General features: G+C 27.8%; 1 protein-coding gene across 1 annotated transcript in view; it reads left to right on the top strand.

The window, feature by feature from the left end:
• The first annotated feature begins 1,020 nt into the window (after nt 1-1,020).
• The window catches only part of LOC107436448 (uncharacterized), a 96,654-nt gene continuing 69,929 nt past the window's right edge, over nt 1,021-27,745 (top strand). Inside the window, exon 1 of the mRNA XM_016048177.4 lies at nt 1,021-1,207. The gene's annotated coding sequence lies outside the window, so the exon portion shown is untranslated. The remainder of the gene's footprint in view (nt 1,208-27,745) is intronic.

Genomic DNA, 27,745 nt, shown 5'->3' with positions numbered 1-27,745 from the left:
CGAATCAGAAATATTCTTAAGACGTTGATTATTTTTCTACATGGTTAAAAACTTAAAATATTTATGAATATAAAATTAAATTTCGCTTCGATTAATTGATATTAATTTTTAATGTCACAATCAAAGCATATATTATGAACTTTTCATCTAAGAAATTTAAAAAATGCGATTGCATCTTATTCCTTTTCTTAATTTTTACGATTTTTTTTAAAATCTTACAGTATTTTTTTCAGAAATATTTTAACATTGAAAGAATTCTATGAATTGCTTATTCAATTAATTAATTATTTATATGAAGTCACACATTTGACTCGACACCTTTTTTATTGTAATGATTTTCGATTTTAGTTCCTTATTTATATTCAGTTTCATTGGAGTTTTTATCGAGAAAAAAAGTGTTTTACAACCAAATAATGAAATGAAAATAAAGGAGAAACCATTTTGCTTTGCAAGAAAACCGTCAGAGCCCATTTCAAAATTGTTTTAAAGGTCCTATCTTGGACTTAAATCTGATGTAAATGCATTTTTCTTATATGTGTATTTTCTTAAATTATATATTTTGACCTGTAAAATATTACATTAAAAAATGGAGTATTTATTATTTCTGGTAAAGAAATCGATAATCTTAAGTTGATTGATTTAAGTTTCCAAAAACTATTTTCTTGGTCTTTGGATGAGCTACGTTTTTTTAAAAAAAAAAAAAAAATTTGGAACCAATTTTACTTTTTTATTACTGAATACAAGTTAAAACTATTGAAAAATGGTCTCATATTTTTTTTTTTCTGAATTGAGTTTTATTTCATGATATCCTTTACACAAAAAAGATAGTGAAAACATTACGTCATTCTATGTAAAATACTCAACAATTTTTCATATTAACGCCCACGATGGAAGTTTTACATCGATTTGATGACTTGCCGACTCATAGATGACCCATTTCATGCCCCCGATTAAAAGAACACCACTCTGACGTCACACAGCGGGTGTGCCAAAATATGCGTGCGCATATCCAATCCTTTTGAGAGGGGTCCATTGATTACGTTTTGGGAACAGAACGTTGGATGGCGCTTGATGCAAAAGGAAGACCAACTTGTAAGCTCTTCCTCGGACATTTCGCGCAGTTTTCTTCAAATTTGAAGTTTAGAAAAGCAACTTTTCTTCCACGTGGTGGCGTCTGCTCTCTAACTAAGAAGTAACTATACAATTGGTACGTAAATTTTTAAATTTAGATCTAATATTTAAAGTTTCATATCTATAAATATATTTTCTTTCATAATAATTAAATAAATAAATTTAATAGTAAATAAATGCAATAACTAATTTTGTATGCATTGTTCTTAAAAAATAATATATTTTAAATCTGAAGTGTGAATTGGTGGGTATTAGGTGTTTTTTAATAAATATTATTGATTAAATGTTGCACTTTTGAGATATTACTAATATTACATAGATTATTGTGTAAACTGTTTGGTTGATTTTTGGAAGTAATATAATGATTGTGAAAAGGTATGATAGAATACTGATTGGTATTAAAATTTGATTTTTAGGTTTTTATTATCAGAGGGCAGATTGAATGTAAACTAATATTAACTTCACTCATCTGTGATTCTAATAATAATGATCATGAATGATTCTTCAAATTCAAAAAAATTCAATGTTATGTTTTGAGTTCTTTACGATTCATGAGGATTTTTTTAAGCTCTCTCTATCAATAAAAAGCAGAAAGTTCTTCAACTTTATTAAAAAATTAATTTATTATGAAAATTTTGAGTCTTCTTTATGCTACTAATTTTCTTGTTAATGGTGAAATTTTTTTCTCTTTCTATTGGAACTAGATAAAAGAAATGATTTTATTTTCTTCGTGTATTGAATCTCAAGAGATCTAAAAAGTATAAATATATTTTTTTCATGATTATTTCCATGTTGTTTTGTTTTTCAAAATTTTAAACGATACACCGTAAAAAATATGAAAAATGCTTGAATAAAATTACAATATATGTACATATATATTTGAGTTCACTTTATTTAAACTTAATGAAATTGAAAAATAAACTTTTTTTAATTTGAAAAGATAATAAGTAAATAATAAGCAAATGTAAAATAATATGCGCATAATTTTGAAAACAGTTTTAACTATAGTTTTAAATAATGATAGGTTTAATAATGATAGATTTTTTAGTATTTGACAAATACTAAAGGATCTGGCGTTATTGCAGCATTGTAATATAATTCATATAACGAAATTAAATATATAATTTTGTTTAAGTTTTTACTTTTTAAATAGTATATAGAAGATATATGAGTATATTTAATGCATTTTTAAACAGTTAATGAGAGTAGACAAAAAAAATTATACACGCCTCTAATGTATCAAAGAATGGAAATCTTTAATTCTCATTATTTTCATAAGGAAGAACGATAAAAATAAAAATTAACGTGGTTTATAAGAAGAAGAAAAATTGCCTTACGAGGGCTGCATGAAACTATGCATCTCACAAATAATTTATTAAAATTTATAAACAATGGCAATTCAATGCTTTAACGAAGTATTTTAGCATATGTAAATAACAATTATGTACATTAAAAATAATATAATTTTTGCATATTTTATGTTGGTGAGGGGAATTTACATTACTCGTAGTTTAACATGAATTAAAGGTAAAGAGTTAATAGCTCTCATCAATTATATGTTCTTGAAAATTTTTATTTAATTGTAGTTATAAACATCATGAAAATTTCAAAATGTAGATTCTTTTAAAGATATGCTACACATCTAAAAAAAAATTGTTATTAATAAAAATCTTAAAATTTTCAAAAACAATTAATTTTCCATCACTAGTTGGTATAAAAATTTGAAAATGTCCCTTTTTATCTTCCCCCTTCATTTATTGGCATGCAATTTCTTCAACTTATGTCGTTGCTATGAAGTTGTTATCTCACATATACTAAAATTATCTTAAATATACTAACACATGAACTAATCTTACATATACGTCCATTATATTATTGAAATAGAAATATGTAATAATCTTAAATGTTTAGAAAATGTAAATTATTATTGACAGTCTTATTTTTTTATCTCACTTAAGGTATTTTTTTAAATATCTATTTTAACTAAGAGTAAGCTGATTTTTTTATATCCACGAAAAACTGAGAAAAAAATTATGATGAAAACCATAAGAATATGATATATTTACCGTGTTTCCAGCCTCTAGGGGAACACCAAAAATCTGAAAAAATTTTTGCAGCATCGCTTTGGTTATAACGTTTCGTAAAATTTTCAATGAAGTATGGATAAAATTTGACAAAAGTTGTGAAATTTCATAATTTCTTCATGATACCTTGGAACACAGTAATTCGTTTAAATTTACTATTCAGTCCAAAATAATTTTTTTCCTACATGTATGGCAATAAGAACACTGTTGGAATTTTCTGTCTAAAATTATAGTAAAATAACTGCCCATCCAATAAACCGTAAAATTTACGATGAAGAAAAATGTTCACCTTTACGGTTTTGAGAATGTTTTCAACTAGTATGGTAAAAAAACCATGAATACAAGTCTATAAGGTTTTTAAACAATTACAACTAGCATGGTTTCAAAACAGTGAAAAAGAAACAGGTTCGCGGCCATCCATGCGTGAATGAAAGTATCGTATTTTAATGGTCCAGGATCACAAATTGCGAAGAGCAGGACACTGGAAACTCTTCATGCGTTGAAGGAAGAGGAGGGAATATAGTGGTGTCAACACTGGGACACGAAACCCCATTTTGTTCGTCAAAGGATTGACAAACTTGTCCTCCCGGCTATACTACATACCCATCGGCTAGGAACTAAGTAGCTTCATTTGGTGGGCCCAGTTGGTGCTATAAAATTCTGGTTATTTAACCGTATTAGCTTAAGGCAGCAAAGAAACGATTTTCTCACAGTTAACAGTTTGATTATCTTCCTATTTATGATTATTCAACTGTTAGTACGAATATGATTAAAGAACAATTAAATAAATTGTTCTTTAACCATTATTCCATGTTCATTAACCATTTTCCCAAAAATCACCAAATGAATAGTTTAAATACCGTATATTTTTTTTTAAATCAGAATGATAGTTTTTCTCACAAAATAGTTTTTCTCGTAATTCTTTTATTTTATTCTCTAAATCTAGTAAATGTTTTTTTTCTCAAAACAATAGATACACAGTAAATATTTTCGTTTAGTAGAAAGAAAGAAATGATACTTTTCCAGCTAAAACAAAATGTATGAACGACATACTTGGAGCAAAGAATTAGTTTGAGCTACGTGACAAAAAGGGAACCATTATTTTGTCTCGTTTATTTTTTACCTAAACAGATTGGCCAAAAAGTTGGGTAAGAAAAATTCAATATTGAAGGCATTACTTTGCAAGGATGCGACGATGATTTTGAAGAATGCCATCATAATATATTCTTTTTCATCGTTTCTCAAGTTATGACTTTATTCATGGAAAATGAATATAATATTTGCTGAAAATTAATTTTTTTAAAGAAGCTTATGATCCTTGCAAGTTAATTGTTATAAAAGTAAAATAAAGGGATTCTAAGTTGTTTCTATAAAATGAAAATAAATATGAACTGCAAATGAATTATAAACTGACATATAAGGCCATACATCTCTCGGTTACCTAGCCATAGTTAATTAATATCGGTTCAAGAATTATACATATATATATTTTACAAAAGCGCAAATTGAGCGTAACTAGAGGAGTTACTAATCTAGTTACGCTCAAATTGCGCTTTTGTTTTCATATTATGCAATCTGGCAATCTTCTTACGAAAATATTTTTTAAATTATTCTTGAAAAATTTCCCGTTCATGTAAGTACATTTGAATTCGCTACTCACTTTATAGTTTTTGTTTCATTCTTTTTTCTCTTTTTATTTTGTTTTATTTTCTGTTTTTACGTGTTATTTTTACTTATTGTGTTCTATTTTAGTTGTAATAATTTTTGTAAAAAAATTTTTTTGAGTGCTCCTCACAGTATTGTATTAATATATTTTGCTTTGGCTATATTGATACAATATCAAAAAGCACTCTTTTTTGCTGATATAATCGTGTTGGCTGATGAAAAGATTATATCTTTTATTTTCCGTGTTTTTAAAAAAAAAATTTTTTTCCCCAGTCGTTTGCTATTTTTTCATTATTATTCCCCCCCCCCCCTTTTGTTTCATATGTCTGTAATTTTCCTTTGTTTTATCTTCATTTTGAACTTATCTAATGAGTTCTGTTTACTTGCAGCTTATGCGCAATAAATGAAACTTATTGTTTTTCTTAATTTTCTTCGTGTTTTTTTGTATTTATTTATTTTGTTATATACATACATACATACATATATATATATATATATATATATATATATATATATATATATATATATATATATATATATATATATATATATATATATATATATATATATATATATATCCGCCTCATCTACAGAAATGGTTTTAGAAACCACACAATGATAAAACTAGTACTACTCCTCTCCAAGTAACGCAAATGCGAGTCCATCAAAAATTCCCCCACCATGGCAAATATCTCCAAATACTTAATCAAGGATTTCCCTTGTCTTCTGGATTGGGTTCAATATTACAAGGCTACGGAGGTGAACATTTGTAGTCGTAAACTAAAAATTTATTTGGCTGTTCAACGACTATTATAATTATGATGATAAGGCTCATTTTTGCAAATATTAACAATTTCTTGATGAATTTTCCTAAATGATGATCAAAACATTTTTGAATTAGGATGTATACAAAATCTCAGACATATATGCAATGATGAAATTAAAATTGTGAATGGAATCATTAAAATATTTCTAGAGAAATGAAAATTTTAAAATTCTCGTACTGAGGATACCGGTACTTATTTTGCAAAGCTTTATGGAATAAAAATCCTGAGATATCGTCATATCGTATAATATTTTTATCATTATATTTGCCGCAAAATCGCTGAATTACAGTTAAATCACAGATACCTTGTGCTATAATACGGTATGAATTTTGCTGTATTCTTAATAGGATATTAAATGAAACCATTTATTTATTAAAGTTGATGTTTCGATTGTATCATTCATTGATTCTTCAAAGCTATCTTGTAATACCAAACTCTATCTTTCATCTCTGCCCTATTTGGGGGGAATGGGGGCTAACTTTGAAACTTTAAGTACATAAAACCCCATTTATTATTGCATATTCGAATTATCCAGAAAAAAATTAACCCTATATGAGTTCTAGGTTTATGCATTTTTTTTACAGATGGTGCTGTAACCGATAAAAATTAAATGGAGTACAAGCTGTTTAAAATGGCGAGACTAACAGATCAATAAGTTAAAAATAAGCTCGTTAAAAGAATGTGATTAATATTTTCATTATTTTTACCAATAAAAGAAATACCAAAACATTTTTAGTTTTATTTATTTTATTATTTTTTCAATCTGATGTTTCTCGAGATACCATCATTTAATAATGGTGAGAATAATCATATCAATAAGGAAAAAAAACACGTTAAAAAAGTTTTATCAAAAATACCTACAGCAAATAAAATAAATAAAACTAAAAATTTAAAAAAAAAAAAAACATTTTCAGGTTTATTTTATTTTATTTTTTTCATTCTGATGCATCTCGAGCTATCATAATCTTAAACAGTTTCTACCCTATTTTGATTTTCTCGGTTACAGCACCATCTAAAAAGCAAAATGCATAAACCTATTTTCTAGAGAATCCTAATCTGCAATAAAAAAATACTGGTTCATATTTAATATTTCAAAGTTGTCCCCAACCTTCAGGGGTTGCGGGTGTAAGATCTAAAATATTATCAGTGGATACCTTTTGAAAACAGAAAATGCGTCTAGTTTCCCTTTACAATCCGATGTATTCTACTCGAGATATCGGACAGTGTCCAATCTTTTTTTACCAGCCAGGTACTCATATTTCAAGTTTTAATACGGTTAGATTTTGATTTTTTCCTAACGTCTGGAAAAAAAGCTGATATATATTTTTGAAACTCACCAAGGCAGCAGATTAAGTTACATAATTTTTGTAGTATTAAGCACCATATTAAGCAGGTTAATGCTCGGCTATTCTAGCCACGATGGGACATAGCCTTGACACTTAGCCTTCATGTGAAACTGGGGTTCCATCCGAAGGCGGCGATTTGAAGCGTACCCAAATTCAGATCACCATCTAGGAAGTAAAGATGGCCGATGTTCACTGCTTCACATATTGCCATCACCATGCCATTGGTCACAAAAATGTAAAGATTTAACTTTAATGACCCTCTTTGCTAGTAATTGACTGTTGCAAAGTGCTTTACTTTTCTTTTTCTAATACAAAAGAACCGATAAATACAGTAGTTTTCACTTTTGGTATAACACCTATTCTCCTCGGGTGCTTGTTTCTGAGAGATGAATTCGTTTTACCCCTTGTGACTATTAACAGCCACATAAATGTAAAAATTGAGTTAAAAAAGACACGTTGTTAAATAAAAAAACTTGAAATGAATGATTAACAATTCATTATTAGCAAGTCATTATACATTTTACAACAATTTCAAAACTAATAAATATCCTAAATTAATACAAATCACGTTATTACTTTATTTAATATAAATAATCATATCAAAGAACAATAATTATTAAAATTAAAAATATAATTAATTGTCATCATTTGAATATTTGTACTTAGTATATTAGTTCATATTATCTAAATTATCTTATAAGATTGCCACGAATTTTTTAATGAAAAAAAAATCAAATCTGTTTTGAGATTTGAGGATTTGATTGTACTCCAAATACATTATAAAACTAATTGCGATATTCAAAAAAAGGTGCTTTTTTTTCTCTAAATAGCATTAATTTGTATAATTTATTTTAGTTTTAATGACTTCTGTATACAAATGTAAGACTTTTAAATTAAAATTAATTACTCTCCTTTAATTATAATTTTCACAGAATTTTTAACTAAGTTCTTGTCATAAATTTAATTCAAATTGATATATAATAAAAAAAGTATGTTAAGAATAAATATTTTGAGCCATTTTTAATAAAATAAGTTATTAAACTTTCCTTAGTTTGAAGTGAATAAAGCAAGCTGATGAAACTTAATTTCCTTAAGTAAAAGTTACAATTTCCTTTATAGTTAATGAAACTTATCTTCGGGGTTTAGAACATTTGTTTACTTGATATTCGGTGCAGAAGAAACATTCTTCTGCACCGAATAGCAAGCACCATGTTGTAACTATTTTACGAAAAAATTGGAGGCAATTATAGATGGTGATTTTCCTAAGAATACTCTATTTGTCGTAGGACAGACGGCGCCGTCTCATTTCCTACGATTCAATGGGTTTTCTTTACTACTTGTAACTATTTTTAAACACAGCTGATTCTATTAAATGAATGGAAGCTTTGTATTAAATTCCTGGCACAATTTAGTATTAAAAAATGTCATGTGAATTTTTCGAAATAACATTACTTTAAATACACAAAATTTTCTTTAAAAATGCTGATAGCCTAACAGCGAAACATCTAATTTAGTTTGAAATAGATTTAAATAAAGTGCTTATTTTATGTATCAAAGATTTATACTCTGATTTTTCCTGCTGGCGGCTGTTAATCAAATAGTTAAAACTAATTAAAACTGTACTTTGAAGGCTCTTTCATCAGATAAAATAACTCTTTTTAGTAACTAACCTAACATTTTTATGACGATTGCGAGTGTTTAACAGTTAGGTTAGGCTTATTTTCCAGAAGCACAATATGCACCAGAAATAAACACAATTTATTCGAAATGTATTATTTTTCTGCTTATCATCTGTATATTTATAAATTTCTGCATGTTTTAAATGAAATTTTTTTTTATGTTTAAACATGTTGCACAGAGATTTTTTAAAAAATATTAATAATTTAATAATAAAAAGAAAAGAAAAATAATAATATAAAGGCGAAAAAGTAAAAAAAAAGAAGAGTTTAAAAGAAAGGAAGAAATTAGACCTTTATTTAAAGAAAGAAAGAAATTTTTAAAACTATTTGTATGTTTTAAAATACTATTAGAAATATTTCTAAATTTAAAAAAATTTCTTTCTCAAAAGTATTTAGAGATTAAACTTATAGTTTTGATTCAAGACACTAAAATTAGAGAACTTCCCTTAAAGCTAATTTTGAAGTAAGAACTGGCCATACACGAAGAAATAAATTAAAACACTTGATATATGTGAAGTAAAACATGAATGATATGAAGTAAATATGATAAAAAAAGATGTGAATGAAATAAGAATGAAATCAAGCATATTACTAAATTGTATAATAATATCTGAAATTATTAATTAGTTTTATTAGTTTTCATTATGAAATTATTAGTTTTCATTATTAATTTGAAATCTAATCAATGATATTAAAATTATTTAACAATACATTATTTATGCTTTATACTGGTCAAACGAGATTCTATTCTCCCAGGCTGCTTTCAGCAATTACTTTTTTATTGGTGCAAAAAATGCCAATTACGATAAGCAAGTCTTCCTTGCTTGTTTTTTCATATTTAATGCTAATTATTTTTGTTTAATTCAATGGAGACAATATCATGTTAATACATCATGTCCAATTGAAATTTTTATTCTAAAATACACTTAAAATAAACATAGAATAACATAGTCACTCAGAATAACGCAACTTTGATATTCCGTTGTTTTTAGTTCTTTGAAATTTTAATTATTATATTTTATAATATTTATTTCTAAAGCTTAAAATAAAGAAAACAAAGTTTTCATCCACTATAAATTTCTCTCGATAAATTTAATCAACTATGTTGTATTTCTAGCTGATATAAAGTTTTACTTTAATCCGGAGATTTTAATATTAACATGCCACTTTTCAAGTTAATCACCAAGACTGTTAATGATGCTTCTTGATCAGATTACTGAACATTTATCTTTGCTGTCATGGATGTTAACGACTTTCCGTTAGAGAATTAAATTAAGTAATTTTACGATTTGGTAAATGTATCATTTTGTTTATTACTTTAACTGAGAGTAACATTTACATCAACTTTACATTTATCTTAAATACTGGGATGAAGTTTCTTGATAATTGTTTGTTAAATTGAAAGGGACTCTGAGTTTAATTTTCACCACTCACTGTTGAATGTAGACATTTTCCAGTGTAAAGACGAAAGATATGTGAAGATAAGACAAAAGATCAAAAGATGCATATATGTATATATATATATATATATATATATATATATATATATATATATATATATATATATATATATATATATATATATATATATATATATATATATATATATCCGTTAAAAAAACGCACAAAGCGGGTAAGAGTAAAATAGGAGTAAAAATTTTTTTTAATAATTTATATCTTATTGACACAACTAGATGAACTACTAGAATCAACTATATAACCTTTACACTTTTTTTTTTAGATATATACGTCTCAATACTTTACTATAGTTTGCCAATTTTCCTTGATTGTTTACATTCGCAAATGTTTGAGATTTTATACTTTCAAACTCTTAATCAATTTCGGATATATCCTCCGATATTTTTTGCTCATTTCCATCGTTTTTATCGCTATCATCTGGAACAGGAATTAAATCGGATATTTAAGGAATTGAAAAGTTATATGATGTGGAGTCAACATACGCACACATGCAATTTCATTCCACAGGGCCAATATTCCAGTTGGACACCGAGAACGAATTAAATTTTCTTAAAAAGCGTTACGTAAAATTCGGGATAATTTAACATTATCGGTACATGCAGTTTTCACGGACCAGTACAAAAACACGTAGAAAGCGAAATAAAGTAAAAGCAAAGTTCCACTCTCTCTCTCTCGTATGTATATATATATATATATATATATATATATATATATATATATATAGTATAATAAATAAAGACAGAAAACAATAAGTTTTATATATAGCGCATCAGCTGCAAGTAAATGGCACTCAAAGGGTAGAGAAAACAAAGAAAAAATTACAGAATAATGAAAAAAGGGGAAAAAAAAGAAAAATAATAATAAAAAAAACAAAAAACCGGAAAAAAAGGACGACAAATTTTAAAAAATCCGGAAAATAAAAGATATAATCTTTTCATCAGCTCACACGATTATATCCGCAAAAAATAGTGCTTTCTAATATTGCATTAATATAGCCAAAGCAAAATATATCAATACAATAGCGTGAGAAACACTCAAACCCCTATTTTCATTGTTCTGTAATTTTTCCCTTGTTTTCTCTACATTTTGAACTATATATATATGCCACGGCGAAAGACCGAAATCGGTGGTTGTTTACTTTCACCGGTGAATGTCGACAAACACCAAATACGTCGGTGAAAGATCGAATATTTCATTACATTCTTGTACATTCGGACCCTCACCGGTGTATGTCGACAATCACAGATATGCTTTGGTGAATGTCGGAAATATTTATTACATTCGATTTGATATGAATTTATTCGTGGATATAATTTCATTTATTCGATATTTTAACTCTACATTGATGCTTTTTAAGGTTAATTGCCACTGCCCGGTATACATTTGCCCGGTATACCCTACACTGATGTTTTCTTCAGATTAAGGGCCACTGCCCGGTATACCTTACACTGATGTTTTTTTAAGGTTAAGTGCCACTGCCCGGTATACATTTGCCCGGTACACCCTACACTGATGTTTTTTTAAGGTTAAGTGCCACTTCCCGGTATACATTTGCCCGGTATATCCTACACTGATGTTTTTTTAAGGGCAAGTGCCATAGCCCGGTATATATTTTCCCGATGCTCCAAACACTGATGTTTTTTTCTAATCTATCGTCAGTAAGTATTTAAATAAAGAATAAATATAAATATATCAAATAAATATAATAATATGAACGAATAAATTAATATAAAATTGGATATAACAAATATTTCGGACATTCACCAACGCGACTATGTGATTGTTGACATTCACCGGTGAGAGTCAGAAATAAGGGTATTTAGCAAATACTTCGGACATACACCAAGCGACTACATGAAAGTTGACATTCACCAGATTTCGGTGTTTCACCGTGACATATATATATATATATATATATATATATATATATATATATATATATATATATATATATATATATATATATATATAGATAGATAGACAGATAAAAAAATTCTAGAACCATATAAAGTTTTAATTTGAGTAATTTTCATCGTAATTTTTTTTATTTTAATCTCGAATATTTGTTGTTGTTTATCCGCTATGGCTCTGCGCTATTTAGTGGTCCATTCAGTTTAATTTGTAGTCAGTAGAGGGAGTTTCTAAAAAGTTATCCGTTTGAACACACTATTCATGTCGAATGATGGTGAAACTTACACTTTATTTTAAGACAGTAATTATTTTCTTGATCATTTTGGTATTTCATCCCCATAATTTTTTTGAACGGAAAACATTTGAACAATATTGGATTTTTGTGTAAATCATTTGATTTGATAAAATCAAATGATTTTATCAAAAATTTATTCTGTAACATATCAATTATTTCTGTAACATATTCAATTTATTCTGTAACATATAATTTCGATGGAAATAATGTTTTTTCTTTTTTTAATCGAAATGAACAACAATGTAACATAATGTTCTAAGTATCATCTGTTTCAAATTCTTTAAGTCTTTTAATCTTTTTGCACTTTGCAATAAGTCATTCTTACTTTAAATTTTTTCTTCCACAACTATTTTCGAATGTAACTTATAACTTATTCACATGATGTATAAGGATTAAAAATTTGAAAAAACTATTCTCATAAATCTTCTAGAAAACTACTTGAATTGCATTGGAATTAATGATATTTCCTCATGCAATGTACGATAAAACAAAATAAAGTGTAGCATTTTCTGTATGGTGAAAAAACATTTCTTAGGAAGAACAAATACGTAACAGTGCCTTTTTCTAAAGCATGTGGATTATAAGTTAAAAGTATATTTATGGCTGATATTTTTTAGTTTAAATTTTTTCCTGTAAAATAAAGTTTGTGCTTCTCTTACAAAAAGGAAATAAATTTAAGTATAGTTTAGTTAAGTACTCCGTAGTTTTGTTTTATTATCATTTATATTTATTTATATACTATATATATATATATATACTATTTATATATATTTATTATAAGTACTATTTTTTTAGTACAATAAAATATTAGTTTTGTGAATTTATTATAGATGGAATACAATAAATCAAAGTACATTACAGTTTTTTGTTTTAGTTTTATTTATATAAATTATGTTCTAAAAGCTATAAAAATGTTTACTTCAAAGTTGTATTTTTTTTCAGACTTATTTAGAGTCATGTGTTTTTCTTATAAATAGAACAATATACATGCATACAATAGTTAATTATACCGTGTCTTTTTTCCATTTAAATGCAGATATATAAAAAAACGGTTTCAATATATTGTTACAAAAATATTAGTTTCAAGATGTTCTCAAATTTAATAAACGTAAAGTATAGTAGTTTAAACTATTGGTTTAGCTGAGTTTGTTGTATATGCTCAATTGCAATTCTTTTGGGAATTACTAATAAAAATGCTTTGCTTACAAAACAAGAAAAGCGAGGAAATTACATTTAGACGTTCGAAGGTCACAAGTATTCGGGAGTATTTCTCGTGACTAACATTTTAAAGAGGTTTTAATTCCTAAACCGTGACTTAACTTGTAAAACGACTAAGATATAACAATTCTTATAGTATGAGAATCTAAACGGTATAGTCTAAACGGTTGGACTAAAGAATCCAAGTAGATATATGTGTCTGCATTGCAGTACCAATATTAATAACTTAGGTTTCAAATATAGAAAACGTTTTATAAGTACACTATTACAAATTTCTCGGTAGAAATGGTTAAATAAAAATTTATTTAATTTTTATTTTACCATATTTAAACAAAACAGTCTTCTAACCATAAATAAGATGGTATTCAAAATTTTAAGTGTGAGAAATATCGTTTATTTACTGCTTTCATCTAATACGGTTAAGCTACAAGAACTTTATCGCACCATCTAGGCTCACCTAATAAAGCCACTTAGCTCGTTGCAGCTTGATACGTATTATAGCCTAAATCAATAAAATAAATGAACAATTCTGATTATTTGCATATTTAACTAACTCAAATAATGCAGTTGCTTAAAAGTAAAAAATAAATCCTAAACACTTTTCATATAAGAAATATGGCTTTTTTCATACCAACGTTTTTCATCATTTTCGTAATCAACATAGAGATTATTAGCGAGATATGCTCATAACATGCATGAATAACTTCTAAAAAATCAATCTTACTAAAAATACAACATAATTTGATAAAACAAATTGTGATATGATGTGGCAAAAGAGCACAGTCTTAATTACATCAAGAAAGCCAAAAAATAACAGAGATTTAGATTCATTGATTATTATTTATAAGCATCGTGTTTGTCGTTAACGTAAAAGTAAGTGAGGGTGTTCTATCTTGGGACTTACACAATTTCTGAAAATTTAAAGGCAGCATTAGGATTATTATTATTTTTAGTTTTGGCCCTAATCAATCGATAGCATTACAGCGTTTAATAAAATCATTAAATACAAAGCATGTAATTAACTAATAACACACGAAGCGTTGAGTTAATGACTTGATAAGATAAAAATCATCTTTGAAGTGCAATTTTTTAAAATTTAATTTCATTTTTTGAGCATGAATTTGTAAAACTGTTAGAGTAAATTTTATTTAGTTAGGGATGTTTCAGCTATTACAAAGTAATAACAGTTCATTCATATTGACCGAGATCATTTTTTTTACAAAATCGATTCGCAATTGTACCTTAATAATATATAATTTTGATTAGGACAGGTTTTAAAATGCAACATAAATGTAATTTTTATGTTCAATGAAGTATGTTCTAATCCTTTGCAATCACTTAGATACAGTAAATGTTATATTCGATAAGTATATTCATGAATAATAATAACATTTTGATGTCATCGTTGGAAAAAAATGTTTTACCAAATTAACTTGGCAGTAATATAACATACACTGTTAAAATTTTCATTTTAAAATGACTGCAAAATAATCGGCAGCAGTCCATCCATTTAACCGTAAAGTTTAAAGTAAAGAAAATTTTTTTGCCATTACTGTTTTGAAACTGTTTAAGACTTGCTTGGTTAAAAATCATTAATACAAAACTCTACAATTTTTTAAACCATTTACAAATAGCATGGTTTCAAAACCATAAAAAAGAAATTCAACTGAACATTGGAGCTAGGCCTAGTGTTCGGTAATGGACATTGGAGTTATTTTTCGGTTGAGCATTGTTTTGTCAAGTGAACTGCCGGCTTTATTAGTTTATTTAATGGTGCCATCTATTGCGTGAGATGATAAATACTGAACTTTCTGTGTTAGCCAGCACCGTGGTGCTGCCATCTATGCGTAAATGATAGTTTTGCATTCTAATTAGTCTAGAGTGACCAAGAATGCAAGGCACCGGAAACACCTCATGTGTTGAATAAATGGAGGAAATATGGTGTCAAAGCAGGCACTCAAACCTCTGTTCTTCCGGTCATGAGATTGACTGATTAGCCCTCTCTGCTGTAATATATATATGAAGCTGAAAGGAACTATTAGGTGGTGCGTCACTTTATTAGGTGGGCCTTGTTGGTGCGATAAAATTCTGGTTGTTAAATCGTATGAGATGAAACCAGTTAATGAACAATTTTTCTCGCAATTAACAATTTCAATGCCATCTTATTGATGATTATTTTATTGTTTTGTTAGAATATGGTAAAATAATGAAAAAAATTCTTATTTAGCCAATTTTTTCCGGGAAATTTCTGGCTGTATACAAGTAAGAGCATTACCCTTAAACATAATGTACTTCAAAATTTTATAATTTGCAATTGCTTATTCACCTATGACGTTTATTTAAATACATTCGTTTTTCTTTAAAAAAAATTAAAATTAGAATGTTGTTGTTGTTGTTACTTTACGTCGCACTAGAGCTGCACAATGGGCTATTGGCGACGGTCTGGGAAACATCCCGGAGGATGATCCGAAGACATGCCATCACAATTTTGATCCTCTGCGGAAGGGATGGCACCCCCGCTTCGGTAGCCCGACGACCTGCGCGCGAAGTCGAGCACTTTACGGTAGCACAGTTTAACGAGGACCAATACCGCACATCCTCGGTCCCTACGCAGACTAATCCAAGTGGTCACCCACCCGCACACTGACCGTAGCCAGTGATGCTTGACTTCGGTGATCTGCTGGGAACCGTGTCTTAACGATCAGTCCACTGCGGAACAAAATTAGAATGAGAACACAAAGCATTGCTTTTTAGTTGAAGTAGCTTTTATGCTTATAAATTCAATAACATTAAAAATATATAAATATTTAAATTCAACAGTTTTTTTCCTCTTTAGACTTTTTCCCTGCCAAAAATGATGAGTAAATTTCTCATACACTTACTATCTAAAAAGCAATCGTTTTTTATCGTCCTCACGAAAAGCAATGTGACATAATGACAGTTGATATTAAGGTAACAATGATTTTTAAACAGGCTATTCATTTTTATAGCTTGGATAGTTGCCAACCATGCTAAAGGCAAAACTTATATCATTTGCCATGTTTATGGTTTATTTTTTAGACATTAAAATTTTTTTTTAAGATAGTAATAAAATACTAAAATATATGTGGTGGTCTTAAGCATTATTTACAAGGAAGAGAAAAATATTACTCGTGATTCTTGATTTAACTAAATAACAGAACAAAAAATATGACATTTAAATCATTTGTGACAACAAATAAATTTACATATAAATTTGTCTTTTTTCTTCGTAACGCTGTTACAAAAAACAACAGCGTTACAAACCTTTACTTACCTTCAAACCAATAAATTGAGTACCCGAGTATCTACCTAGATTAATATATTTGAACTTATTTTATTATTTTAGTTTTCAGACAAAAGACATGTTTGTTTAAAAAGAGTTAAAATATATGTGCGCAATTTAACTTCGTTATTAAATAATATGGAAAACGTGACATTTGAGATTTGTAAATATGCAGTGCGCAAAAAGTTTCAAAATCAGACACAAAGCCCTACCTTCTTTGAATAAATATACCTATTTTTTGTAGACGGATATGGATTTTTAATCCTTCAAAATATGCTAGGTAGCCGAAATCTGGAATATATGGTCCCAATAGTATAGGGAGGATAAAACTCCTCTTAATGTGAAATTAATATTAATTTTACTTTTTACGTATTTTTCCATGTTAAAGAAGTAGTATTTTTAAATTTTTATTTCCCAAGAAAGTTCAAGATTTCATTTAAATTATGAATTTTATTTTGTTATTTAAAATTGCATTGATATAAATGGTGTAAAAAATTTTCAACCAAAAATTTCAATTTTTTTAACTCTAGATTGCTCATTACTTTAGTTGTGAACTCATTACCGTTAGCATAAAGATAGTTTTTAAATATAATTTAATAATGTGTCTTAAACAGATCTTGAGGAAATTTACTGTGCTCACTATGTAACATTTTAAGATAAGTGTTCAGTTGAGCAAAAGTAATTAAATATTTTTTTTAAATCTTACTTTTTATCTTTCAAGAAGCTATCACTCTAAGAAAATAAATAAATAAACCAATATTTATCAAAAAAATAAAATCGCACTATTTGAAATTATTAGTTTTTATATCAAATCTTTTAGTGTATCGGTAATGTAGAATATTATCTTACTTAATATTTTTAATACTTTTAAGACTAACATTTAGCTGTAGAAGATAAATAAATACATAATTCTCACAATAAGCATCAATAATCTTTAAAAAATTATTTCTTACTTTTGCAACTACTTTGTTTGAAATCTTATTTTGTTAAAGTGCCCTCAACAACGATTAAATAAAAAGATTTTTTTTTAGAAAAAATGATGTACTGTGTGTTATTTACTTATTTTTTATAAGAAAAATGATTTGCTTTTAACCTTTTATTTCGTTTCCTTTTTTTCCTTATTTATATTCAAGGTTTATTTAAATTCTCAAATTAAGCGGAAGTATAAAATAAGGAGGAAATGATGAAAGATTGGAATTGTCAAGCAGTATTGAGCATTTTTTCTACAATTTAAATTTTTTCTACAATTTTAATTCGTCGCTACTTACGTCTTTTTCGTCAGCTGCATACCTTTCGTATATTCAGACCACGTCTGCTCGTTCAAGCAACACAAAATGTAAAAGAATTTTGGATTCTAGCCAAATGCAAGTAAAGAATAAAATATAAATAAAATACGAGAATTATTTGGATTAGTTTGAGAAAGGCAAAATATCCGCTTCCTTTAAAAAAATTTGAGCAATGAGTCTTGGCTGGGAATTATATCTTCAGTTCCAGTTGTTTATAAATATTACTGATAGATATAAACTAATGGATGCTTTAGAATCTAAAGATGGGTAATACATTAATTTTGCTTGAGTTTAAATATTCAATCTTTCAATTAATAAATTCAAACTTTATGATAACGAATTTTTAAAAACACAAGGACGACTATTTTCTACTTTTTATTAGTAAAAAATAATAAATAAAGAAAAGAAACAACTGAAAAAAAATATTTATGCGCTACATAACTACAAATCTAATGAGCACGAATTCCTCTCTATTCTGCAAAAGTTAAAGAAAAAAAAAGACACTAAGTGTTCCCTCTATTAAACCGATATAGGAAAGCACTTAAAGGGTGATATATTTTATTAAAATATTTATTTCTTATACAGGAATGTATGGAAAAAAGTACCCAACTACAGTGTTAGGCAAGTACGCAAGAAAATGAGACACTATAGGAAAATACATTATATTATCGCAAAGTATATTTTTTAAATGTAATTTTTTGAAGCAGTGTCTACAATAAAGTCTCAAAAAAGTGACCACAAACAGTAATACATACTTGATAATATCAATTCATGAGCAGCTTTAAAATGTTAGTCATTTTACTCATGCTTTCTCAACGAGGTCCTCAACTGAGTCAATCAGTAAGACTTTAATTAATTCAAAAGTTGCCTCCTTATTCCTAGTTAAAAAGTAATCGTTATAAATATGGTGATCTATTAAACTGGTATCACACGTCATCCTTAAAAAAAATCCTGACATTCATAACCACATTTAAATAGATTACTACAAGACATGCTGAAATAATACTGCAAATGATTCAGAACAACAATAAGCAATTAGAATCTTCCATCACAACTATAAACTGAATAGCAAATGTTTATATAATCATTTTGCTCTCGTTGCATAAATGTACAATGTTTCCTTTCTCAAATTTTGTGTCCATGTCTAAACACCTCACTTCCGATTTGTGTCCATGTCTAAACACCTCACTTCCGATTTGTGTCCATGTCTAAACACCTCACTTCCGATTTGTGTCCATGTCTGAACACCTCACTTCCGATTTGTGTCCAAGTCTAAACACCTCACTTCCGATTTGTGTCCATGTCTAAACACCTCATTTCCGATTATACATTCATGGAATTTTTCGTTTCAACTAAATTTTCAAGAATTTAAAATTTATGCCACGAAAGTAAAATTACACTTCATAATGAACTTCGTTTATGAAATTTACACTTCATAAGAAGCAGAAAGTATAGGTGAAGCCATTAGAGAGCACCTTAAGTGCCCTCTTTATTGTGAAATATCTTGAATCTGCCACCAAAATACAAAAACATTATTAAATACCCCTAGAAAAATAAAATCTTAGTAAAAGTTCTCAAAATGGGTGACGCTTAATGGGTTGTGACCAAATGAACTGGTCTGATTTGGCCCGTACTTGAAACGTATCTAAACCTCCTGCGACTGCCTAATTTGAGGTAAAATAATCTGTGAATAAACTTAAGTCAGTGAAAGTCAGTCTAGAGTCAGTGAATAAACTTAAGTCCGTGAAAGTCAGTGAATAAACTTAAGTGAGTCTAAAGTCAGTGAATAAACTTAAGTGAGTCTAAAGTCAGTGAATAAACTTAAGTGAGTCTAAAGTCAGTGAATAAACTTAAATGTCCTCTCCTAGTCAAATGAAAGATGAGATTACAAGCCACCAGAAAAGAAATTGAAAATCGTGCCCTGTATGGTAACGGCTGTAATTGCCCTCTTTTGGATGTTATACCAACTATTTAACTCAAGTAAGTTTTTCTTTTATTTTCTATCACATGAGCTTAAATACTAACTTATAAATATTGAACAAATATGCTTTCAAAGATACAAATATTAAAGAAGGTCACTAAATAATTGCAAAGCTTGTGATTAAATTATAAAAAACAAATTGAATTTGAAAAGACAAATTGAGTGTTAGTACATATCGATTTGAAACAGTCTGCTGTTGTATTTACAAATAAACTTTATATCATCAATGAAGTTTTAACGTTGTTTAAACTACATATCAAAACATTTTTATGCTAAAAAATAAAAACATCTTTAAAGAAAAACGCTTTACATATTACTATTGTTTAATGGCAATAGAAGCAAATAAAGTACTAATAGAAACAAATAAAATCATACATTTTCTTAAATTTCTAAGTTATTGTTTTGGATCGAGTATACTTTTATAACTGCGATCTATTACTGAAATAATCACTACGATCTCTATTTGAGATTAATAAAATAAGTATTATTGTTATTTTGTAACCATAACGAGACAGCTTATGTGGGACCCACATGGTAAATTGATTTCAGTAATCTCGGAAAGAAACTACAGAACAATCAAAGTAAGTAGAGATTTTTTTTCTTTGATTCTGCCGTAGCGAAAAATACACCTGAAATGTATTTAATCACACTGAAAGATCGATAGTATTGGAAACTTGAAATAATTTCTAAATAAGGTAAGTTTTTCTCCTTTTTTAATTTCAACGATAGTGGCTCAGTCAATTCCGTCAAAACGATTTATGATGAGTAAGTTAGTTTTAAAGTTATAAAATCACAAATTTTAAAAAAAAATTATGATTAGTCGCTTGGAACTCACACGGAGAAATTAATTCTGGTAAAATTACCGTACTGTATTGTAATGATATTTTCGGTAAAAATGAAGCTGTAATTCTGCTTAATAAAACCAAAATATACGGTACTTAAGCCATGTATTTGTTAATTTTTTCGCTCTGATGGTAATTATTTTACTGAAAATTTTAATTTTCAGAATTACTAAGTGCTTCATGACTTAATTTCTAGTTGCTTCAGTTGAATTAAAATGATGAAGTTTTAAACTTTATCCATTAATAGAATTTACGTTATTAATAGAATTTATTTCTTCATTGAAGAAGGTCATAAATATTAACATAAAGGCTATAATTAGCGTATTGACTTATGATGTTAAAACATTTTTGAACATTTTAGTTACACTTTTTTCTACTATTATTATTATTTACTTACTATTATTACTATTATTTGCAATTTGCAAATAATCTTTTGTTCTATTTTTTTAAATAACTCTTTTTTTATTTTTAATTTAATTTTTATTTTATTGACTAATAATTTAAATCAAATGCTGAATGCTTAGTTGCTTCAAAAAAGTGATTTGATACTTAGCATTCATGTGGAGAAAAGTACATTTATTTGAAAAGTACGTTTATGTAACCAAAATATACGGTATTTAAACCATTTATTTAATTTTTTTCCATTTATATGTTAAAGGTTTAGCTGGAATTCTAGTTTTTAAAATGATTCATGTTACCACACATTCAGTGAAAAATACAAAACTGAAAAGTAAATTTAGCCGTGCAAATGGCTGTTCTGCCATACTCTGAGATATGATAAAATTACCAAATTTTACCACATTTGCCAAATTTCATCAAACATTATAAAGCCATATTTTATTTGTAATTTTGGATATAATCATTTTTAAAGGGCTTTTTTGAAATTTACGGAGCTTTTTGGTGTTTCCAAAGAACTAGTAACGCTGTAAAATTTACCATATTTTGGTAGTTTCGACCATATTTTTTTCTCAGTGCACTGTGTTTTGTCTATATACTGCGAAATTAAATTAATTTTATTATTTCTTAATAAAATAAAATATTTGAACTCTTATTAAATCTAATCTATAAATTGAACTTATACCTAAAACGCAATCGGTTTAAACTTTTCTCACAAAGAAAGTAATAATATTACTTAGAAAATGTGATGATGTATATTTAGTAGCTTGGGAAATTGATCAATCACACGTTGCAAAGATTGGTCAGTATTAAAATTTATGATCCAGAAAGTCATAAAAATCCCTCTTTCCAAGGTCGAATTTTTACTCTATCAATCACTCAAAATGTAAAGTTCTCAATCCTGGGCATCTCTGCCCTTACCTAAATAAAATCATATCTTATTATTTACCTCTTTACCGATTACTTACTTTTTACCTAAATTAATCAATAGCAGAATACTATATCAAACTGATTTTTTGCAAGGTAAACGTATTACTTAGTTAGTATATTAATTAAATGTCTATTGTGTTACCTTAAAACATGTCAGAATCAAAAATTCAAATTGTTTACATTTATTTTGCTCAATAATATCAGTAAAGTGCTAAGAGTTAAAACTAAATATAGAAACTAAATATCGAAACCATAATAATGAAAAAAAAATTTATGAACTCAGCAACTTTAAACTTAAAATTGGTTAGATTTCTTAAATTTTATGAGATATTACAATAATGATTTAGTAGTTAAGATTCGATAGAATATATTTAGAATTTCCTGGGTAACATTCCTTTGATTACCTCTTGCAACAGATATTATCTAACAAATAAGTTGCAAAGAACAAATTTTTCAGCTATTTGAATATGTTTTTGTAAGAAGTCACTCTCATCTAGCTGCATGAAGCCAATGGAAGTTGAATTTGTAACATTGTTTTGAAAAGTCCCATACCAGTCATTAAACATTCATGGATTACATGGAAAAATTTTGTTATTTATTTATTTATTTTCTTTCTTGTTTCCTGTTGCATGACATTTTTTAACGGATCTTGGATATTTTCACGTCCCTAATTTCAAATCTGCAAATAGTTTCTCTCTCACCAAGATACAGTTTTTTTCTTTTTGTAGAAATGTGTAAGTTTTAAAACGTTATATATGTAGTCCATTTTTTGTAAAAATGCACAAGTTTAAAAGCGTTACATATAATATGGGGTCACATATATGTTGCGACAAATGTCTGGGCGCATCATCAGGATTAAAAGGACATTGGAACTCATGCCCGAAAATGTCATCATACGCCACTAGAGGCCTAATATGAAATGTTTCTTCGTGTGCTTTTGAACAGATCATGATAGGGGAAGTGCCCCTAGTTGCTTGCGATGGCATTTCTGAACACGAGTTTCTTTTTAAACTCTTGTACATTTCTCAAAAATAAAGCTAAAAACTAAAATTCAGATTTTAAATCCCCACATCCGAATTAGGCAAAATCAAGTATCTGTGCAAATGCAACAAACAATTTTTCCCCAGTGTTATTATTAAGCAGAGCTCGATTTTTAAATAATATGTTTAAAAGAATTTATAATTTTAGGGTCTACACTAATTGTTTTTAAATTAAATGGAAAACATATTTCAAGATTAACATTACTTATAAAAATAACTAACTTACGGAATCAAACAATTTGTCAACAAATGCAAAGCTTTTTAATTGTTGCATTAGCTCTATCATATACAAAGCATTGGAATTGAATTGCTCAAATGTGAAAATAGATCCAATTAGAAATGTTTTAAGTTGTGTTATATTGAGCATAAATTTATAATTTATAAGTATAAAATTCGATGCTTGTCTTAATATTGAATACTGTAAATTATAAATATTTATACTTACTTTAAGCTGAAATATAATTATTATAAACTAAAAAAGTTTTTGCAAACGTATTGCAATTTATATCAAATAACCTTATGCGGCAAAATATTAAAAGCTCTTTCGATACTTTATTAAATCTTGTCAAAACACTCATAAAGAGATCCTTTCCTTATACATATTTAAAGTTCTATCAGCTACACTAAGAATATTTCAAAATCAGCAAGTAGTTGTTTAATTAAAAAAGTTTAGCACAACATTTTACCAAAACTGTTTACTTGCAAAACCTTGGTTATTAACAGAATATCGCATGAAATAAAAGGCGTGGGTGGAAATATACAATAAATGACAAAAATAACCTGCCATATTAAAGTTAAGCCTCTAGTTAAAAGAGGTAATTTATATCAAATATTTAATGACAGGATATACCTTTGAAAATAAACTACGCGTTGCTTCTTTTCCGTGATTTTTATGTGCTAAAATTTTATAAAATTGACACATGTGTATTACATACTACTCAGAGTGAATGTTTCAATATGCAAACACTTTTATCGAAAACTAGTATAATAATTCAATTTGATTTGATTTGATGTGTTTAATATAGAGTTTAATCTAAAAGGGAATAATTAATTTATGTTTCAAAAAGTCGAATGAGACAAAATGTTACGTAAGCAGTAAGTGCTTCTCCTGATTAAAATATTTTAACATAATAGTTTCAGCTTTTAATTTAAGTTTGTTTCAGGCTATAAAGAAGGATAATATTACAGGCTGAACAATTAAAATAAAATATTAAAGAATTTTACCGTAAAATATGATTAGCTTATAATAGGAACGAAGGTTATTTTCTCAACTACAAAATTTGTATAGTTATTTTTTATTTTAAATCAAATTTAAAAAGAAATAAAATTCTTTGAATCATTCGCCAATTGCACCATTATCTCAAATACGCGTTGCAAATTATCTGAATTATGTGTTTTGAAATAAACAAATATTACGTAAATATTCAATAAAGAAAGTTATATAATTGACAATGTTGTAATAGCTTCTTTTAGGTTTATAACTCCGTTTTGCTTGTAGCAATTAGTTAAGTCTAAATTTTTAAGAAATAAATATTTAAGTTGTTGTTGTCGTTGTGATCAGCCATTAATGCAGAAGAGGGAGGGGGGCGATTGTTCTTGTTTTCCACTGGAGTCATCTATGGTCAAGAATTCGACCTCTGCCACACTCAAACGTCACACCCGCTTGAAGGGTGGACCCATTCATACATCCATTCATTCATCCAGATTCAGCCATCCATTCATTTTGACCTGAACTAGAGAGCAATCAATCCCCAGTTCAATACCTCCAGAGGTATTTTGTTATCGGAACACAGAGGACTCTGTGACCCAACAGCTTTAACGTGCACCCGTCACCATTTACTACACTAGAGAACAATCAATCCCAGTTCAATATCTCTAGAGGTATTAATTTGTTATAGGAACACAGAGGACTCTGCGACCCAACAGCTTTAGCGTGCACCCGTCACCATTTACTACACGGGGAGTCTTTGGCCGGCTACATTCGAGCTCCCGTTCTCACAAATTTATGTCCTGCGCCCTGCCTACCAGGCTATCCCGGCTGAAATGTAAGTTAATAGATAAATAATGATTTTTATCCATCTTTAGTGAATTCTTGAAAACATTGTTCAGCAAATCATTGGGATAAGTAAATGTTTTTATTAACTTTTCTCATAATATTTTTAAGTATACCAGGATTTATATATTTCTTACTATCGAATGAAATAAAAATAAAGTGCTACAAATTTTTTAATATGATTTTAAAATTAGATTTTTAAATGTCCCAGAACTATGTATAACTAGAAATAAAGTATTGTTTTCCGATTTTTCTTCGCTATTTTCTATTATAAACTCCATACCATAACTAGAAATAAAACTTTAAAGTATCCCACATATGTTAAGAAATGGGATTAATTACAGAATGAATTACAATTTATTACATGAACTTAACTGATTAATTTAATAAAATCAGATATATATATTTTGTTAATTATTCTTGCCAAGTATTGTTTATAATAAAAACGTTATTAAAATATCAATGTAAAAAAATATTGATTCTAAATTTATTGAAAATCAGTATTAGATTTATATAAACATTTTAAATTTAATTTATTTATACTTCCTAACCTTTTTGTTACTAAAAGTTAAAATTTAGTTAAACTCTTAAAACTTTAACAGTTTTTCATATGGGTTCAGGAAAGAAACTCTCACAAAAGCGTTATCTTTTATTTCAATTTCATAATTTTGGTGAAATTTCAATATGCAACCGTACCGTATGGAAAAAAAACTTTTCGGTCGACTTATGAAAGGTTTAAAATAGTATTCAATTGCATTCCTCTACCTATTTTAAAAATCATCATGCAAAATAGATAAGTGGGCAGGATACAAAGGCTTAGGTCTCTTATAAATAAATTTGGTTCTTGATAATAGAGGTGATTTCAAAATATTTGCGTTTCATTCTAAATTTTAAGTAAGTGTGTAATTTTTAAACCAATTATGCAAAATTGTTTCCTTTATATTTTAAAGAAAAATCGGAGAAACAAATTTATTTTGAATAATTCAGAATTAGAATTGCTTTTGTTGCCCTTTCAGAGTTAATTTCAATTCGAACAATCAGTTTTCTTCGCTTGGATATACATTTTATTTAATTAAATAAGCAGAGATATCGCAAATTTGGTAATTTTATTAAAATTAAGTTTCAAATAAACATGTACCAAGTAATGTATCAACATTCCTTTGTCGTTAATTTTTTTAATCCTACATTTATAATTTTAAACTTATTTCTAGTCTATTTTTTGTTGTATTATCTCTTCTTTGTTGTCTGCTTTTTTTGTTGGAAGTATAATAAGCAACCAATAAAAAACCTAGTTTTTCTTTACAATATTATAAAGACCCAAATTTTAAATAAATTTTTATTTCATATAAAATATTCCCTGTCCATAATTTTGATCTTAAAAGAAATTTTTTATTTATTATATTTGCAATAGAAGCTCGTAACTTTTCGAAAGAAATGATTCTATTTCGCGCAAAAGAATATTCACTACGCCTTTCAATCGAAAAATCGATGGTTTTACCTTTCTGAAAGGCATTTCTTTCAGGAATATTGAAGCTCATTTTTTTCACTCTCAACTAATCTATTTAACAATGTGGATGTTTTTGTTGTTAAGTTAAAACTTCTTTAAAGTAGTGAATTTCCGATTTCGTCTTCATTAAGAAAGGTTTTCTTTTTCTTTTTAAAACTAGCCTCCAATACAAATTGAATTCCTATGCAATTAAATAGAATAGAATTATCCTCCAGGTTTTGTTCCTTCCTTGGAAGATGTTTTCACCGATTGGTTAAAACATAATGTTAATAAAATCTTTTTTTTTAGTCACTGAATAGAAACTAACAATACTTACAAAACTTACTCAACATTTAAGGGGAATTTTGTTTTTAAATAGTTTATAATAAGAAAAAAAGCATGGTCAAAACTACCAGAATATGGTCAAATTAATCATGTTTCTGGATCTATAGGAAGACAAAAAAAAACGGGTACTTTTTGCTAAAGCTCTAGGTAATAACTTTTTGGTAAAATTAACAATAAAATATGTTTTTTATTACTTGCTGTTTGGTAGTAAATACGGCAAAATTAGGAAGTTTTAAGTAGTTGTTGTTGTAGTTAATTTGCGTCGCACTAGAGCTGACACAATGGGCTATTGGCGACGGTCTGGGAGACATCCCTGAGGATGATCCGTGCCATCACAATTTTGATCCTCTGCAGAGGGGATGACACCCCCGCTTTGGTAGCCCGACGACCTGCACGCGAAGTCGAGCACCTTACGGTAGAGCAGTTTAACGAGGACCAATGCAGCAC

Source organism: Parasteatoda tepidariorum, chromosome 11 (assembly GCF_982258835.1).
Source record: "Parasteatoda tepidariorum strain Cologne lab strain chromosome 11, Ptep-v5.0, whole genome shotgun sequence".
In the NCBI taxonomy this organism is placed as follows: Eukaryota; Metazoa; Arthropoda; class Arachnida; order Araneae; family Theridiidae; genus Parasteatoda; species Parasteatoda tepidariorum.
Note: the sequence above shows the minus strand (reverse complement) of the source record. Positions and strands in the feature narration are given on the sequence as shown.